The sequence below is a fragment of the Rhinolophus sinicus genome, linkage group LG12 (assembly GCF_036562045.2).
Source record: "Rhinolophus sinicus isolate RSC01 linkage group LG12, ASM3656204v1, whole genome shotgun sequence".
NCBI classification, from domain to species: domain Eukaryota; kingdom Metazoa; phylum Chordata; class Mammalia; order Chiroptera; family Rhinolophidae; genus Rhinolophus; species Rhinolophus sinicus.
The window spans coordinates 63,858,531-63,875,950 of NC_133761.1; the positions used below are offsets into that span (position 1 = coordinate 63,858,531).

The 17,420-nt window shown below is 43.0% G+C and overlaps 1 long non-coding RNA gene across 1 annotated transcript; it reads right to left on the minus strand.

Moving 5' to 3' along the window:
* Positions 1 to 322: 322 nt before the first annotated feature.
* On the minus strand, positions 323 to 4,709 carry LOC141567856 (uncharacterized). Its single transcript, XR_012490772.1, has 3 exons — positions 4,264 to 4,709; positions 3,700 to 4,171; positions 323 to 853 (listed from the first exon to the last, which is right to left on the minus strand). It is a non-coding gene; the product is annotated as an uncharacterized LOC141567856 (long non-coding RNA).
* Positions 4,710 to 17,420: the final 12,711 nt, after the last annotated feature.

Below are 17,420 nucleotides of genomic sequence, written 5' to 3' on the forward strand. Positions count from 1 at the left end.
TTAGTTTTAAGTTCACAGCCAAATTGAGCAGAGAGCTCCCAGATTCTGATGTACCTTCTGCTTCTACACATGCCCCCACCAGGGCAGTATGTTTATTACAATCAATGAAACAAGAGTGACACGTCATCACCACCTAGACCCCGTAGTTTACAGGACGGTTCCTCGTGCTGTTGTACATTCTGTGGTTGTTGACAAATGGATCATGACACGTCCAGCATTAAATGATCACACAGAAAGTGTCTCTGTACTCGCCCCCCAAATCCTCCGTGCTCTGCCTATTTATCCCTCCCTCCCCGAACCCCTGGCAACCGCCAGTCTTTTCACTGTCCCGATAGTTTTGCCTTTTCCAGAACCGTCCCTGTTTCACACTGTGATCAGAGTGCTCTTTCTAAGACGCTGACTTTCTCATCCACTCCCCGGTTCTCCGTTGTTCTCAGGGTCAGAGCTGACACTGCTGATCTGGCACTTGACAGGATGTTCAGAATCTCTCCTTTCATGGAGACGTGTGTGTGAGTGTGTGTGTTTGCGCACGCGGCAATCAGCAAACACTGAAACTAGCATGTAATGAGATGAGCTCATGTGGCACGAGGTACCCGAGATGTGACAGTGGTAATGGGACAGGGCGTGTTTGGAGCATGAGCGACGTCTCTGAGGTGGTGAGATGTGGGCTGAGGGGTGAATGACGAGGACTTAGCCACAAGAAGATCTTGGGGGTGAGCCCTCCAGGCACAGGAAACAGCAAGTGCAGAGGTCGTGGGGAGGCACCAATCCGGGCAGGTGTAAAGCAGAGAAAGGCCAGAGTTCTGGCGAGTGGTCAGGAGGGCAGTGGTTTGACGAGCATTTCGAATGACGTCTGTGGGAGACGGAAAAGGAACTAACGTTTGTTGAGGACTTTCAATTTATGTTATTACCTTTCATTTTGAAGATTTTAGCCATGATTCCTTTTTACCAGACAGAAAGGAAAGACGGTCATAGAAGTGAAACAACTCGCTCAGGTTCTTGTCCAGTCGCAGGAGCGGAGCTGGGATCTGAACTCAGTTGCGTCTAATTCCAGACACACCCTCCCAACTTTGTGTAATTTCCTTAGTGGAAGATTTCGGGATGTTTATCTCTGCTGAAGAGCTTACCTGTGAGCATCCGTTATTCATTTTTGTTTGCATAGTGGTTATCTCTTTTTATAGGTGTGATATCACCCAGCTTTAGAAAGTAAACGACCAGGAGTCAGGATTTCAATCTTACATTCTCCACCGCACTTAGTCAGGTTTAAATGTAAACCCATGAGGAGTGAGTTTCAGTGATAAATAAAGGCGTTAACGTGCCCCTCAGCAAAAACTTCGTTATGATACAGGGAACAGTTGAGGACTTATGAGATAACGGCTCATTATACATCACCCTAGAGTTTGTGTTCTAGTTTTCCCTGTTGATGACACTAAGGAGTTTCGCAGTATTTTGTCAAACAGAGCAGACGCCTTAACATTTTAAAGAGATTACTATGTTCCTTAGGGGAAATGGAACCATTGACATTTTTAAGACCAAAAAAAAAAAAAATTATACATGAGATGCTGAGCTATGGTGGTTCAACTGTGAGATACACAGACATGGTGGTCTGCCAGAAAATCCCAAAATAGAAGCACAGAAAAAAGAACGTGATGAAGGCGCCGCACCTGCTAAACTTCTGAGGTTGCAGTTGTCCCTGGGCTTGGGACGAGTTAAAAAGCAAGGTTGCAGTCTCCCAGGCTTCCCTTTTCTAAAGAAAATGCTCTCCTGAGCTCTCTCACTTGATAGCAGTAATTAATATTCCAGTTCAGCCGGTGGTACCTGGGATACGCTCTTTGTCATTCTATGAAACCTGCTATGTTTCTGCTTCATTAAAGACAGAATGCAGTGCCCCTTTCTGATGGGCAGGGGTGATGTAGAGTTGTTCTGTATTGTGTTTGGTTCTGTAATACCAGTGTCTGTCTGGGCTTGGTGCAGCAGTGTCAGGGGGACTGTGGAAAGTGAGGGCAGAAACGTGGGCTGGAAAGCTGAGCTGTACAGCGATGAAACGGACTTTCTGCATTGAAAGTTTGGGGGTGAGCTTGTGGACTGTGTTGTTGTTATAAGAGCATATGACTAAAGGAACCCCAGGAAAAGTTTACGGAAGTCTGTGTGCCCGATGCTTCGAGAGGCCAAAACTCAAAACGTCAGCATTTGGAGTTAGGAAAGCTTTGTTGGTGGAGAAGGCGCCCACTAAGAAGGTGGGAGGCCTGGTGGTGCCTCAGGTCCATCCTGCTCGCTGGGCTACATTTTAAGGGTTTTAAGGGGTTGGGGGAGTAGGTGCGCAGAAGTGCTGGTGAGGCAAGTTTTAAATGGAGGCCCTCGGAACTCAGCCGTTTATGGTACAGGAGCTTCAGCACCACATCTTCCTGGACAGCGCACCCAACGTTTCTGAAAGTGTCACTGGGTGTGTGTGTGTGTGTGTGTGTGTGTGTGTGTGTGTTCTCTCCTCTGGACACGCTTCTGCTGTAGGACTGTGGTGGTTTCGGTCTGTTGTCTCTGAAAAGCAACTCAGTATCTTGTCAGGCAGGGCAGGGCCATTTTCAAGCTGGTTCTGCGGTTACAAAAGTACTGTCGGGAAAGGAATAGAAAAGCTGGAAAAAACTAGCGAAGATTCTATGAGGATTTTAGGGTGCAAGGACACATAGGAAATAGCTCAGGCAGCCTGGGAGTGCAGACAGAGCAGGAAGGATAACATGGGAGCCACGTGCGGGAAGCCACTCCAGAGGGTCTGGAAACTGGGTAGCATTCACCCAGGAAGACTGAGAACAAAGCCTGAGAGGGACAGTGGGAGAGACATCTGAAGTCACGTCAAGAGAAAGGAAGTAATGGAAGTGCCAGGTGAGACCAGCCTCCACCACGATGGGAGACCGGAGAGGGAACGAAGAATGAGAGAGAAACGAGCTGTGTGACCCATTCCTGATTTCTCAGCTCTGAACTCGTTTTGTTCTTGGTAATTGATCGAGCAACGCAAGCAAACGTCTCCAGGCTTCTATGTAAAAATGTGGTTCCCAGTGGAAGATGAGCTGTTTTCAAACAGGTCGCCCTGTGTCTGTAGCTTATAGCCTGTCTTGAATTTTCTGTTTCCTTTTTCTTTTTGTCCTTGCTTCCAGCATGGCCTTTTGCATTTTGTCCGATGATGTGTTGTCAGGCAGCAAAGAGCAGTGGCGAGCAGGCTGACTTTTGATTTGAGTGCTTATAGCTTTTGTTACTTAAAGTACCAAGGCATTAGTAGTTAGTCAGATTGATAGATTGACTGAATGTTCCAAGTGCTGGGAGAGGGGGTGAGGCGGGAAATGGTTCGTGCTCTGCAGCTGTTTGCTCTCAAATAGTTATTTCTTTCCTCATTTTTTTTCCTCTGTGGCAATAACCACAAAACATGCAATCTGCTGGTATCTCATTTCATTACACTGCAGATTTTAACTGCTCCTCCAGTCTCATCTATAAATCGCTTATGCTTTTGTGTGACATTTACTGTTTTCAGATTCAACGTAGGTTGCTCCATGACAACGTAACTGACAAGCCTACGTTATCCTGGCAGCTACCTGCAACAGACCCTGGCATTCTCTGCTCTGCCATCCTCATGGCTGCCTGCTGCCCATCGCTCGGCTGCCTTCACACGGAGGTTACACAAACAACAACAGTAATTACCATTGTACATACCTGGGAACACACGTAGGGAGGTTCCATGCTTGTGTTTGAACAGGCCAAATGCCAGTCTGATGAAAGGAACGGGGTGTCTTATTTAATAAGGGAGACATGATTGTGTGAGCCAGACGGGGTTTTATGTCCACCAGCACGGGCTCCATGCTGTTTCGTGTAGCTCTGGATTCGTAAGTTTTGTGGCGTCCAGGTGTGACTCCCCTCTTTTCTTTCCACATTTCCTCACACGTGGCGTCCTACAGAGGCGTGCTTTCCTGTTCTCGCACCCCAAAGCTGGGTTCCCCACTGCCATGATGGGTTAAGAGCCATAGTAAGGGAGAGGTCCAGGTGGGAGGGTGATAAAGAGATTTTGTTTTTTCTTCCAAAGAATGTCACCTTAGCATTTCCCCAACATTCTTTTCCAGCTAGAGCAGGATAGCAAAATGTCATTTCAGTAACCAGCCTTGGAGTTGCTCTGAAGGAGATGAGACACCTGTTATATGTAAGGATGATAGCAAGTTAGGCTGTTGTGGGAAGGAGGTATGAGAGAAAACAAGGTCCGGAGACTTCAAGAATGGGATTTACTATTTGACTTCCAGTTCTTGGCAGGGATGCGATGTAAACTCTTTCCATTACTTGAAACTTTGAGTCAAAATCTCCTCTGTGTGCCAGCTTGTCTTAGTGGCACTTAGGGGAGTGGAGAGCTTTGGGGTGTCCACCCAAGGTGATGTGTGCAATAAGGATACCATGTACGGTGTGGTCAGATGTTTCAGAATTAGAATGGATTGAGGAAGTACAGCAAGTTGGAGCCAGATGTGACTAGGAGAAAAGTAAGCATGTCCCCAGAGAGACTGTAGGGACCCCCGGCTTTCCCCCAGCCAGAGCAATGGGTATTCTGGTTTATCCATTGGAACTCAAAGGCAAGGTGACTTTGGCTGGCATCTCGGCTTTTCGGTTATACTTCCTGACGCACTGTGTCTACTGTACTTCAGTCCAAATAATAACCCCAGTGCTGTTTAATCTTTATTATGATTCAGTAGCATGTGGGGAACAGGATGTATGAGCGCAGACCAGGGCACTTGTTAGCAGGGGCGCCAGCTGGCATATAGATCTGGCCGTGCCTGGTGACCTGGGGCCGGCAGAGACTCACGGGTGAGACTTCCTGCTCACAGAGGAGAATCAGGCAGAGTTACTTCCGGAGGAAATCCTCAGAGGTGAGGGAGGTCAAGGTGCAGTGACATGCATCCTTACCTTGGTTCCCAGGAACTCGTAGCTGGTCTCTGGGAAGAGGGGGACCTGTGAGCAAGCACGATGTACCTTGTAAAAGGTATTAGGGAGCAATGCCGGCCGCTGCTTGGGTAACTCAATTACTTGAAAAACAGCAGGTGCAAGAACACTTTGACCACCCTTTGAACCCTGAAAACAGGAAATACATCTCCCATGTGAAGTTATCTTCACGTACTGGGAGGGTATAAGGCATCCTTTTGGCCAGAGATAGGAAATCCAGGGCGGAGATGGCTGTAGAAACAAACCTGTTGCTTCTTCATTAATTTGCTGCCCCAAACCCAAACCCCTTTGTCTTGTCAATTTTTCACAAATTTATTCTTTGGCTAAAATGTATAAAAGCTGCCTCCTTGGGTCACTTCTTTGAGCCTCATATCTTTAGGGCGCCCATACATATGAAGTTAATTCTTTTTCTTCTGTTAATCTGCTTTATGCCAATTTAATTATTAGGACAGCCAGAGACCCTAGAAGGGAAGAAAGGAAACATTTTATTTTCCCCCGATACTATGTGCCCACATGATAATATGTCACCCAGACATTGGACTCTTGAAGGTTTCACATGTGGTTATTCAGGGTTGAGAGAGATTGCATTTGTCAGGGAGTGGGTGGAGGGGTGGCTGGTAGCAGACAGACACAGAAGGCGTCAGAAAGTGTATTTTACTTGGGGATGGAAAGAATATTCTTACGCTGTTCACTTGGCACATGTGTAAAGGACAATGAGTTTTCTGCAACCTCCGCAAACACTCGCTCTTTTGCAACTCCTATGCAAACAACAGCTGTAAGCCCAAGCCTCAAGCCCCCATTTCTCTTGCTAAACTTCTCTCAGAATTCCTTAAGTTTCCTTTTCTGTCTGTTGCAAAACCGAAACCACAGTGTGTACTCTCCCGGTCCAGCTTATCCTGGGGCCGTCTTTCTGAGCGCAGAGAAGGTCACATTTGCCCTCCAAACACATCATGCTCGGGTATCCTTCCTTTTCGTCCCGGACCACCCTGAGCACCTGTAACACTGAGCGTGTACCTCTTAAAAAGCTCTGTTAGATGCCAAAAGGCAAAGCAGTCTCATGTTCACGCTGATGGTCTTGCTGTAGTAACCAATACAGTTTCCCCTCGTCTCATCTGTTTTCGTGGTTCCCTTCTGGGGGGAACCTTGGCACGTGGCTAAGGAATTCAGTGCTGTCTTTGAGGCACTGGGTACCACATGCTCCTTGCAGCGCGCACGTCACTCTCTTCTCCAGACCCACATGTCCCCATTGTCCTGTTCTACCCACGTCTACCTCCAGGCCGAGGCTGCCCCACCTCTTCCAGCTCCCGTTGGTGCTGGCAGCCCAAGGACTGCTCCTCCATGTGAAGCCGTCTGTGACTTAAGCTGGGGGTGTTTTCTCAGTGTCACTTGGCCCTCTGAGTTCTGTTTGTCTGATGAGCGTTTCTTTCGGTTTGGGGCTCTGGACAGTTGACTTTATTTTCACAAGCAGAGTACACTTCTTGTGTGTCTGTCACTCTCCCCACCCACCCTCTCCCTTTCCTGTCCTTTGTGTCTTGCCCTCAATCTCACCCCCATTCTCGTGGGATGAATTCTGTTTCAATCCAGCATTCTGAGTCCTGGGTACCTATTCTGGACTGACTCATCCTGTGTTCTGCCAAGTCTCATCGTGGGACTCTTGATTTCACTAAAAATAATGTTTAGGGCTCCAAATTTTTGATCTTCCTGCTCTTTTGCATTCCAAAACAGCTGACCTGAGGCTTCTGTTTCTTCGTGCTCTAGCAGAGGTAAAAATGTTTGACCCCAGAGAACCCTCCCTGCTTTCCTCAAGGACAATAATGCATTCAAGCTCAATACTGTTGATATTTGTTGAATCCAATATTAAAGTCAAGGTATAGAAGAATAGTTGATGATAAAAAATGTACTTATTAATATATATCATTAGGTTTTTTTTAAAAAAGCTGCTTACAAAGGTAATGCAAAGTAAGCTAAATTTTGTTTTAAAAGTTTATGCATGCGCAAATCAAAAACAAAACTATAAATGCGTAATACCAAAAAATGCAACAGTAGCTCTCTGTCGAGGGAATTATGCTCAGTTTTTATTTTCTTCTTTTGGCTAATGTATTGTCCGGGTTTCTCATGTGGAAGTATTTCTTTTGTAAGAGGAAGAAAAGCTTTTATATAAGCACTAACTTACAAAGATGCCTGAAACCTCACATTATATTTTATCACATCTTGCTTTCTTTTTCCCTGCTTAATTCACAATCACTTCTTGGAGAGGGTCAGTTCTTATGATGTCAGAATTCAAATATACTACAATAAAGGGGCATTGACCGTTTCCCAAATGACTTGTGGGGAGGGGATGGGAAGGAGAGGGGTTGATATAATTTTAGAGGCTTAGAACCTAATCCAGATATTAGGTAACTGACCTAAAGGGGGTATGTCTTTGCAGAAACCATCAGACTTCTTATTTTTTTCTATTGATGTGACACTAATTTCAAGCATGTACTCAGTGTGCACTGAGTACCAGGAGCCAGTCTGGTATCTGGTCCCTCCCTGCCCTCCCGGGATTTATATTTCAGCAGGACAGACAGAATGAGCAAGTACATAGTAATAAGTGCTGTGAAGAAAATAAATACACTGAGTGGATCACTTGGTGAAGGGAGTCTGAAAGAGCCTCCATCAGCGGGTGACTTGAGTAGAGACCCAACCAATAGGAAAGAACATGTCAGGTGAGGATCTCAGGGAAGGCTGCTTTAGGAAGGACTGTGGCAAGTGCAAAGGTCCTGAGGCACACAGGAGCTTGACCTACTTGAGGGAAAGCAGAAAGGCTGTGTGAGAAGGACCAGTGAGCAGATGGAAGGAGGCTAGAGCCAGAAGGAGGCAGGGGCCAGTCCTGCCAGCCTCATCCTCCTCCCTAAAGAGTTTGGTTTCTTCTCCTAAATGTGATGGGTAGCAATAGGACAGCTTTGCAAAGGAGTGGCCAACTGAAGTAGACCCCCCAAAAGTTTAGCCTGACTGCTGTGATTACTATGTTTTTTTTTTTAACTTGCACAAACTTCGTAGATTTATACAGTGTTTCCCCCAAAATAAGACCTAGCCGAACCATCAGCTCTAATGCATCTTTTGGAGCAAAAATTAATATAAGACCCGGTATCATATCATATCATGTCATGTCATGTCGTATCATCTCATCATATCATATCATATCATATCATATCATATCATATCATATCATATCATATCATATCATATCATACCATACCATACCATACCATACCATACCATACTGTATCATATTATGTTAGACCCGCTCTTGTAGTAGAATAAGACCGAGTCTTATGTTATATTGTATTAAATTATATAAGACCGGGTCTAAGTAAGTAGTATTACTTACTAATAAGTAATCTTATAGTAAAATAAGACCGGGTTTTATATTAATTTTTACTCTGAAAGACGTATTAGAGCTGATGATCCATCTCGGTTTTATTTTTGGGGAAACATGGTAGGGAAGGGAATAGCCAAAGAAACTCTACCATTCTTTGAAAATGCCATTAAACTCAGCTACGGGAAGTTTTAAATTTTATCAACCTTATTGAGGGGTTTTCTTACACTGAGGTAAAGTTGTTTGTGGTGAAAGCTGTGCTCTGCCTGAGTAATTTCAGAAATGGAACTTTTGTTTTTGTTTTTTCCCCTGAGTGGCATATGATGGTATCTGTGTGTAAAAGTCCCATCTAGAATATGAGTTATTTCCTCTTGAAGAGAACAGAGTTAAGACATAGTAAGTAACAATTTCATCTTAAGGTGGAAAACCAGCTCTGTTTGCGGGCAGTTATTATAAAAACTATACCACAAAGTTGGATAAGAAAAATCGTCTGCATTTTCCTTAATTCATTAGTGAGGTTCAGACTCTTCAGGAAGTAGGTACATAGATTGAAGGGGAACTGGATTCTAGGACCTATATCTACTTTGCAGCCCTTCAGATGCCACTAAAAACATTTAGTTTTTCAATTTATTTTTCCAGTTGTTTTGAGAAATAGAATAGTTTATAGTATTTGCCTGATTTTTCCAATTGGTTTCCTTATGAATAAAAACAAGTATTGGTAGTTGAGCTGTTAGCAGCTTAGTAGGTTGGTGCAAAAGTCATTGCGGTTTTTGCAATTATTTTTAACCTTTAAAACCGCGATTACTTTTGCACCCACCTAATATATTAGCTTGGTACCAAACCAGTCCTGTAATGTCTTTACCCTGGTGTCCAATCCTTAGGCATTCAGAAAAAGTGTGAAAAATGCACATAAAAGAGGCTAGCTTAGGTAGGTCATACTGCTAACTTTGGATTGCTGTTTTTGTACCAGGACTAAAATGAGTCTAGGGAAAACGATTCCACTGCCCTTAGAGGTTTACTAAGTACTAATTTAAAGGTCGGTGGCAGCTTTAGGAAATTAAATCTTCTGGTTGTAAAACTTTCCCCTTCCACGTTGCGTTGTGTGGTGGAGAACAGAAGGAGCTGGCTCTTCTCTCTACCATCAGGTTTTAGTCACCTAGATTTCATTTCATGGGCCGACCGTTATCCACTGGCCGAGGTTCCTGCAGATGGAGGGTTGTGCGTCAGTCCCTCTTCCTGACCGGGGGGCAGAGTGCAGGGCTGTGTCACACCATCCCCCACGGGCTGAGGGCTGAGGCAGGTGCCATGCCATGTGCCAGTCAGCCCTGATTTCGATCTTCCTGAAGACTTGTGTGCTTTCAGGTTTGGTGTGACCTGTGCAGAAACCGTAATTCTTGTTATTGAAGACGAACTCCATCACTTCTATTCTTGACCCCATAACCTTGAATCTCTTCTCTACTTTTTCTTGCTGTTTGTTATCTTTTCAACTATCCAGGGTTCCAAGAGAGAGAAGCTTCGACTGGAATCGAGCTAATCCTGTCGCAATCAGGTGGAGCAGGCTAGGTTCCAAGTCACCTAACCCCAGTGTCTTCTCACTCTCACTTTCATCGGTCAATGTGGGGAGGTGGCCAGGGTCCCATGGGAACCTTAGTAAATTCTAGAAGCACACAGATACTCTCTCACAGCTCTAGGTCAGGGCTGTGCTTCACTGTGAAAGGTCAGAAGACAAGCAGTAAACGTGAAGAGCCCTGCAGGTCACAATGAGAAGCCAGGTGAGGCCCCACGAACTTCTGAAGCCTCCCTGGACTTCATTCTGCGGCACGTCCAGCGTGAGTCAAGTTTGGCCATTTGGAAAAAGCAGTTATTAGGTATCCTGCACGTGCTAGGCCAGCTGTGTGTCATTTTTAGAGTGTGACTCGAGGTCTCTATTTTGAGAAGGCGTTTTGTTCAGTTGCCAGTTGGTCAGCATTACTGAGAGACACTCCATTCATCAGAGGTCACAGGGCAAGTGCGGGTGGGAGGGAGATGCCGTGATGCTAAAGCATCAGGAAAGCAGTCCTTGCAAAGGGCGGCAATTGACCTTCAACTTGAGATGCCCCTGTGTTCTGCTCGACAGCGGCTGCCATCCTATTGTTCAGGTGTGTGTGTGTGTGTGTGTGTGTGTGTGTGTGTGTGTGTAATTACTAAGAATGTAAGGAATTCTCAACGTGTTCTGAGTTACCTCAGAGATTTTTGGAATGGTTTTCTTTTTTATTATAGGAACTTGTTTGGTAGAAACCATGGTGTGTTCTGATGGAAAGATAGTCGCTCCAAAGTGGATAAACCCTTCCTCCAGGGGTAACTTAAAGCAAAAGCATTATTTCCTCCCTGTTTTCTCAGGTGCCAGTTTTGACACTCAGAACAGTCTGGTTAATACTGAATGGAATTTGATATAACGGAAGTTCTTTTTTTTTTCAGACTCCATTTTTTATTGAGGTAAAATTTTTGTAGAGTGGAATGCGCAGATCTTAAGCACACGTAAAACTGGAAGAGTTCTAAAGAATGTATTTTCCTGTGTAACCATCCTTACAGTCAAGTTATAGAACTTTTCCGTCACCCCAGAAAGTTCCCTCATTCCTCTTCCATTCTTCCCTCTCCCTACAGGCAAACATGGTCCTTTTTGTCACCACAGAATAGTTTTGCCTGTTTAGGAACTTCATATACACAGACTCACGTACCGTGTACCCGTCTTTGTCTTCTGGCTTTTTCATCTAACCTAATGTTTTTGGGGTCCATCCTTGTTGCATGTTATCAGTAGTTTTTTGAGCTTGTGGATCTGTAAGTTAATTTTTTTCACAGAACGTGGGAAATTTCAGCCATTATTTCTTCAAGCATTTTTTTTTTCCCCATCCCGTTCTCTTCTCTCCTTTTGGGGGCCCAATTGCATGTGGTTATACTGCTTGATATTATCCCCTATGTCACCGAAGCTCTGCTCCCCTTTTCCATGTTTTTCTCTTTCCTCAGAGTGGTTTCTATTGATATGTTTTCTAGTTCGCTAATGTTTTATTCTCTGTCTTCTTTCACATTCATCCAGTGAATTTTTTATTTCTAATATTATAATTTTAAATTCTAGAATTTTCATTTTTTATAGTTTCTCTGTTGAGATGCTTATGACTTATTTTTTACTTTGAGTTCTTAAGCAGATTTATTATAACTTCTTTAAAGTCTTGGGGGGGCATTAATTTCAACACAATAGGGACTATTTCTATTGATTGCTTATTTTCTGAAGTATGGTCACCTTTACCCATTTTTATTACTGTCTAGTAATTTTTGATTATACACTCAATGCTCTATATACGTAATGCATTATGGAGACTAGACTCCATTATCTTTTTCTCATGAGCGTTGATTATTTGGTCAAGTAGACAGTTCAGTTACTGGCTTGTCACCTTAATCTGAGGCATGCTTGGTCTTATGCTTTGTTCTGATACATCTCTGGAAAGCCCTTAATGCCTCTTCAGCCCTTAATGTAGGACTTATACTCCAAACTGCATCTCCCCCAGTGATGTGCAGTAAATAAATTCTTTGCTCAGCTCTTTCAGACTTCCAGCGGTTTCTTTCTTCCGAGCTCCTTGGCGCGTTTCTTGATTATGCACAGTTTAGGGGTTTGCCAAGACCTTTAAGAGAGTTACATGTAGATTTGGGGGCTCCTCCCTTCTTTTGTAGATCTCCCCACCTCCTATCCCTGCCACTCTGGGAGCCCTGGACTCTACCCACTGACTTCTCAACCCCGTCATGCTGTGCTTTTCTGCTTGAGTCCTCTCCGCCCTGCATCGTATGTGGACTGGGAAGGGGCCCCCGGGGAAAAGCCGTGGCCATAGGGACCTCACCCAGGGAAGGAAGTGTTGCTGCTCTTATGTATCCAATCACAGTTTCTGCCTGTTTAGGGTGGTTCTGTTTCCTTCAATAGGTTCTTTTTCTTTTTTAATTTTTAAAAAATTTATCTTGTTGAGAGGTATAATTATTATCTTTCAGAGGCTTAGTTAAAATAAACTGCTTCACCATTGCTAATACTTGAGTTCCAAATGAGTTTTAAAGTGAATATTTTGTATTGTACACGTATAATGAAGTATGAAATGTGGGAGGTGATCATTGCTTATAATTGCATTTTCCTGCCTCCACAGCCTCATCTTACTTCTCCTTCCCCAGGAGATTTATGTTGAAGACCTGTTTTTCTGTGTGTCTCAGCCTTTTGAACCAGAAGCATTTTTTTTCCCTTTCGCATTCCCAACTTTTGCTTGGCACTGTTCCTGGCCATAGCACGCTCCACACTCAACTGGGACAATCAATGTATTTGTTATATGCGCCTCTTAACTCTCCGGGGGCATGAGAGCTTTACTCTATAAACAGTGCCTCTAGCTTATTCTTTGGCCCATAGTAGGCACCTCACACCTCAGTGTGTTAATAAATGCATCAATGCATGGAAGAATTCAACAAAAGGGAAATGTTTGACGTGGAAGTTTGAAACTTAGATTTTTGTGAAACTTTCATTCTTAGGGCTTTCAGTGGTTCTTTCCCTCTACTGAATGTTATCGTAAGTGACCAGTATGAATATACAGATGTATATGATTGGAAAGGCAGGGAAAGGCTCTAGTTCACTGCTTCAGGCAGTTTGGGGTTCAGAGGCAGGTCAACAGGGAAGAATCTGGGGCCTATCGGCTCTAATATGTCTTAAACTATAACTCAGGACAGGACTCAGGAACAATGTGAAAGCACTAATTTAACCCAGAAGAGTGATGAGAGTCGTGTTATGCCACTTTATGTCATATAGGTTACATTTTAACCTATGATGAAAGCTCCATCTGCCAAGAAAGATAACTTGAGCCAGCTTACATAGAAAATTCAAGTAAGATGACATGAAAGGCTAATGTTAATAAATGGTGTGCCTTTTTCTTTTTGAAATACAGTTGGCTGAGAGAGTACAAAGGAATTTTAGGACAAGCTCTGGACCTGTCTGCTCATTCATAAACAGAATGAGATTTAATTATTTTGCATTCTTAAATTGTACCGTGACATTAACTTAGAAACCTCCTAGTTCCTTCGCTTTTTTATTTCTTTACACACAATTATTTTTCATACACATGCTACATGCCTAGCAGGGTGCTAGGCTTTGAATACACGTAGATGGATAAGACAAGTGCTACAAGAATCTTAGGAAGGAGTGTGTAAGTTTCCTTGCAAAGAGGTAGGGAGTATACCTGGGCGGGAGTGACTTATGAGTTAGAACTTGTAAACAAGAGCAAAGATTAAAACAAAAATCAGGTCATGGAGTTGAAGATGCACGTAAGAAACGGAGTGGAGAGGAGAGAAGCCTCGCATGACAGCCAGTCTCTACCCTGTCGTCAGGGGTCCTCTGAGGCCAAATGGCTCTCTGGCACTGCCTCCCAAACCCTCTCTGCTGACCTGTCCAGTTGGCATCTCGACTGTTGTCAGACTTTTCCTTTTCAAGCATCAAGTCTATTTCCTTACAATCTTGGGACCATCTACTCTTTTTTGATACAGGAGAGGCAGTCTACAGTCTACTTTTTCAGCAGATGTGCAACCCTCATCATTGATTTTTTTTCCCACCTCCATTAATGATGAAGCCTCTTAGACTTGGGTGATTAGCCACTCCCAGTTTTGGAGCGTTCTGAAATTTGTTCAGAGGATAGGATGGGGTGAGACTTTGGTCATTCCAGACTACTAACCCTACAGTTAGCTGTGAACCATACGGTAGAGCAAGCATTCATGCAATAATATGAGTTTCAGCTTTTGGCCACGTTCACCAACAAAAACAGCAGTAGCCAGCACAGTTCCCTGTGTTGTATTTCATTACTGTAGCCCAGCGCTTGATAAGCCAACGTGGTCATGCACATATGTGATTGGGCACAAAGGCCTGGGTTGGTCTTGGGAAATAACCGTCAAAGATGTTCCACCTAAATTACCACTGAAGCTGATGGCATCTGCTGGGTTCTATGGTTTCTGCAGAGGGTGTGGGTGACTCCCAACCATTAATGTGTTAGAGAGAGAGAGAGAGAGAGAGAGAGAGAGAATGAGTGCATGCCCTTGTATCTTTGTACGCATGCAGGGAAGAACTAATAGCTAAATAAATTGTCACCATGACAATTGATGGGCAGTATCTGTTTGTTTCCTTGCCTGCTAGGCGTCTCATTATAACATGACCAATAAACTACATAAAAATGTTTCTTTTTTTTTTTAAGATTTTTGTTTTTTATTGGGGAAGGGGAACAGGACTTTATTAGGGAACAGTGTGTACTTCCAGGCTTTTTTTTTCAAGTCAAGTTGTTGTCCTTTCAATCTTAGTTGTGGAGGGCGCAGCTCAGCTCCAGGTCCAGTTGCTGTTACTAGTTGCAGGGGGCGCTGCCCGCCATCCCTTGTGGGACTCGAGGAGTTGAACGGGCAACCCTGTGGTTGAGAGCCCACTGGCCCATGTGGGAATCGAACCAGCAGCCTTAGGAGTTAGGAGCATGGAGCTCTAACTGCCTGAGCCACCGGGCTGGCCCCAAAATGTTTCTGATGAGAGTTATATTTTAGTAACTATAACATGACTTTTACATTCAAATAAATACTGTGTTCGCTGAAAAATAAAAAAAGAATCTCGACGTGGCTGCCTTTACTTAAAATATTTTAGAGACTTCTTTATAGAAATTGCCCTCAGAGCAAATTCTTTCGCATATTCTCAATAATGGCAATTTTTCATCGTTTACAAGTGGTCTTGATTTTTGGACACAGCCAAAAGTTAGTTGGTGTGAGCTCTGGTAAACAAAGCGGCTGATTGTGCCAGGTATTATAATTTTGCAGAAGGAATCAATGAGTGTGATGGTAAATAATGAGATTTAAAAATGTGACATAAGCTGGCTGCTCAGAATTTCCACGTCTCATCTACGTGGCCGAAGAAGGAATGGTTGTGTGAATATCAGCATGATGCTGATAAGTGCTTGAAAAGCCTCTGAAAATTTGTTTTCTAACCGGAAGGTTTTGACTTCAAACTCTCATGAAAGAGTGAGCGAAACCCCTTTTGTCTTCAAGGTGCTTTACTGTAACCACTGCCATGAGGCATGTCACACATCCCACGCTTAACACACCACATGGAACATAGTGGTGTATTCTGTAAATATTTGTTGAGTTAACAAAACATTAACCCATTGACTTTTCTCTCCAAGAACCATTGGCCCTAACCACTGGTGAAAGCAGGGTTAGCAAGATAACTTTTTGACAATTATAAATTATAGATGACATGTAACTAAGATTGTACTATTAAATATAGATTATTTTTGCTTATATTAACACATTTTGAAAGATAATAACAGTTGTTTTACAATGGTCCCCTAAGATTATTTATTAATAGATTTTATTATGGCCTTTGTAGACAATATGGGGCAAGTATTCATAGAAATTATGATGATTTCCAAGGGTACTTCTGCGCTTCTACTCAGTTAGCAGAATAATCCTGCTAAATGTCAGTCAGAACTGGTCATTCTTTGCCCCAAAGCATCTGTTGGCTCCACATATACTAAGATGGGCTTCTGCCAAGGGTCCTTGGACTGGCTCTTCCCACTGCCCCATATCCTGTGCCTGAGGATATCTCCATGGCCAAACAGGATTCTAGAAGATCTATGTTTTTTGTTTTTGTTTTTTAATTCTCTCATTGCTTGTGTGACTCTTTTCAGGAAAAAAATAGGTGCAATTCTGAGGTAACATAATTTGAAATAAAATTAACTAAGGTTAAAAAGCAACAACTCGGAAGTGATATTCATAGGTAGAGGATTATGTCTGAAGTCATCATAGGGAGATTTAAAAGGCTGTCTTTCCCTTTTCAATGAAAGTAGATGCAGAAACATGATTATCTAATCTACTTGGTGTTGGTTGATTATGGAACATCCTGGTTTTTGTGTACGTGACTATTAATGAAGTGGCTGATTAATGGTCCTTCAAAATTATTGTCACTTCTCTTTACTTTGTTATCAATTAGGTACATATTCTGTTTCATATTCCTACAGCCACATTTGACTAATAAGATGTCTTCTAAGAGAGATGCTTCAGTATTATTTTGAGACTGGTATACTTAGCTCAGAAGTAAATAGAAAACCATTATCAGCTTAGTCGATACAACTGAAAAGTGAGAAAATGCAGAGATGTTTGCCAAAGGACAGATATTTTGTAGAAAGAAAACTTCTCATTTCCTGGTTGTATCTGGGAATATTAGGAAAATGGGGAAATTTGCAAAATACCTTGTAGAGAATATATCTTGCTGACTTTTTAAGGAAATGTAAACTTTAAAATGAAAATACTGATCTGCGTCCTTAAGTGTAAATTTTACTTTACAAAAATAAATGATCTTAGTTAAGTGGGACATTATACTCTTTTGTTACCACTTCATTTCTAATCAAATTATGAGAACAGTTTCTATTATAATGATCAAAGTCTGATTCTGGTTTTTGGACTCCATGTCACTAACTGGGGTTATCTATGGGAAACCTATTCCCGAGAGGGGACGTATCACGTTTTATAAGGGAAAATTTGTGCTGGGAATTGGAATAGGAATGTTTTAATAGCCTCTAATTTAATTTTTTGACCAGAACGATCATTTTCAACTACTTTGGTTCGAGAGATGAATTATACTTGTGCTTTAGGTAGACCCGTGATTTGTTGCTGGCGTGTTACGAGGAGGGAGATGCGTAGAGGGTTAATTAGGTGGGAGGAGTTTTAATGTTGAATTCATTGCATAGAGTGCGTGGCACTGAGATAATAGGCAGCTGACAACTGAACTTTGGAAGAAGATGGCCATTTAGTAACCTTTTCTATTGTTCTAACAAGATTATTATCACGAACCCAGCAGGACTGTCACAGACAAGCTTTCTTTGTTACATGCTTCAGAATATTACTCTTCTCTTGTAAACCTACAGTATAAGTGTGATTTTAGAGTCCCAGAGTTCCAGTTCCTGACTACGTAGTTCTTCCTGAGGTAGATGAAATGGTCGGATCAGATGTGTATCAGCTTCCATAGTATTGGTTTTCCATTCACTTGCTTCTTTGACTTTGCAAAAACAGCTAC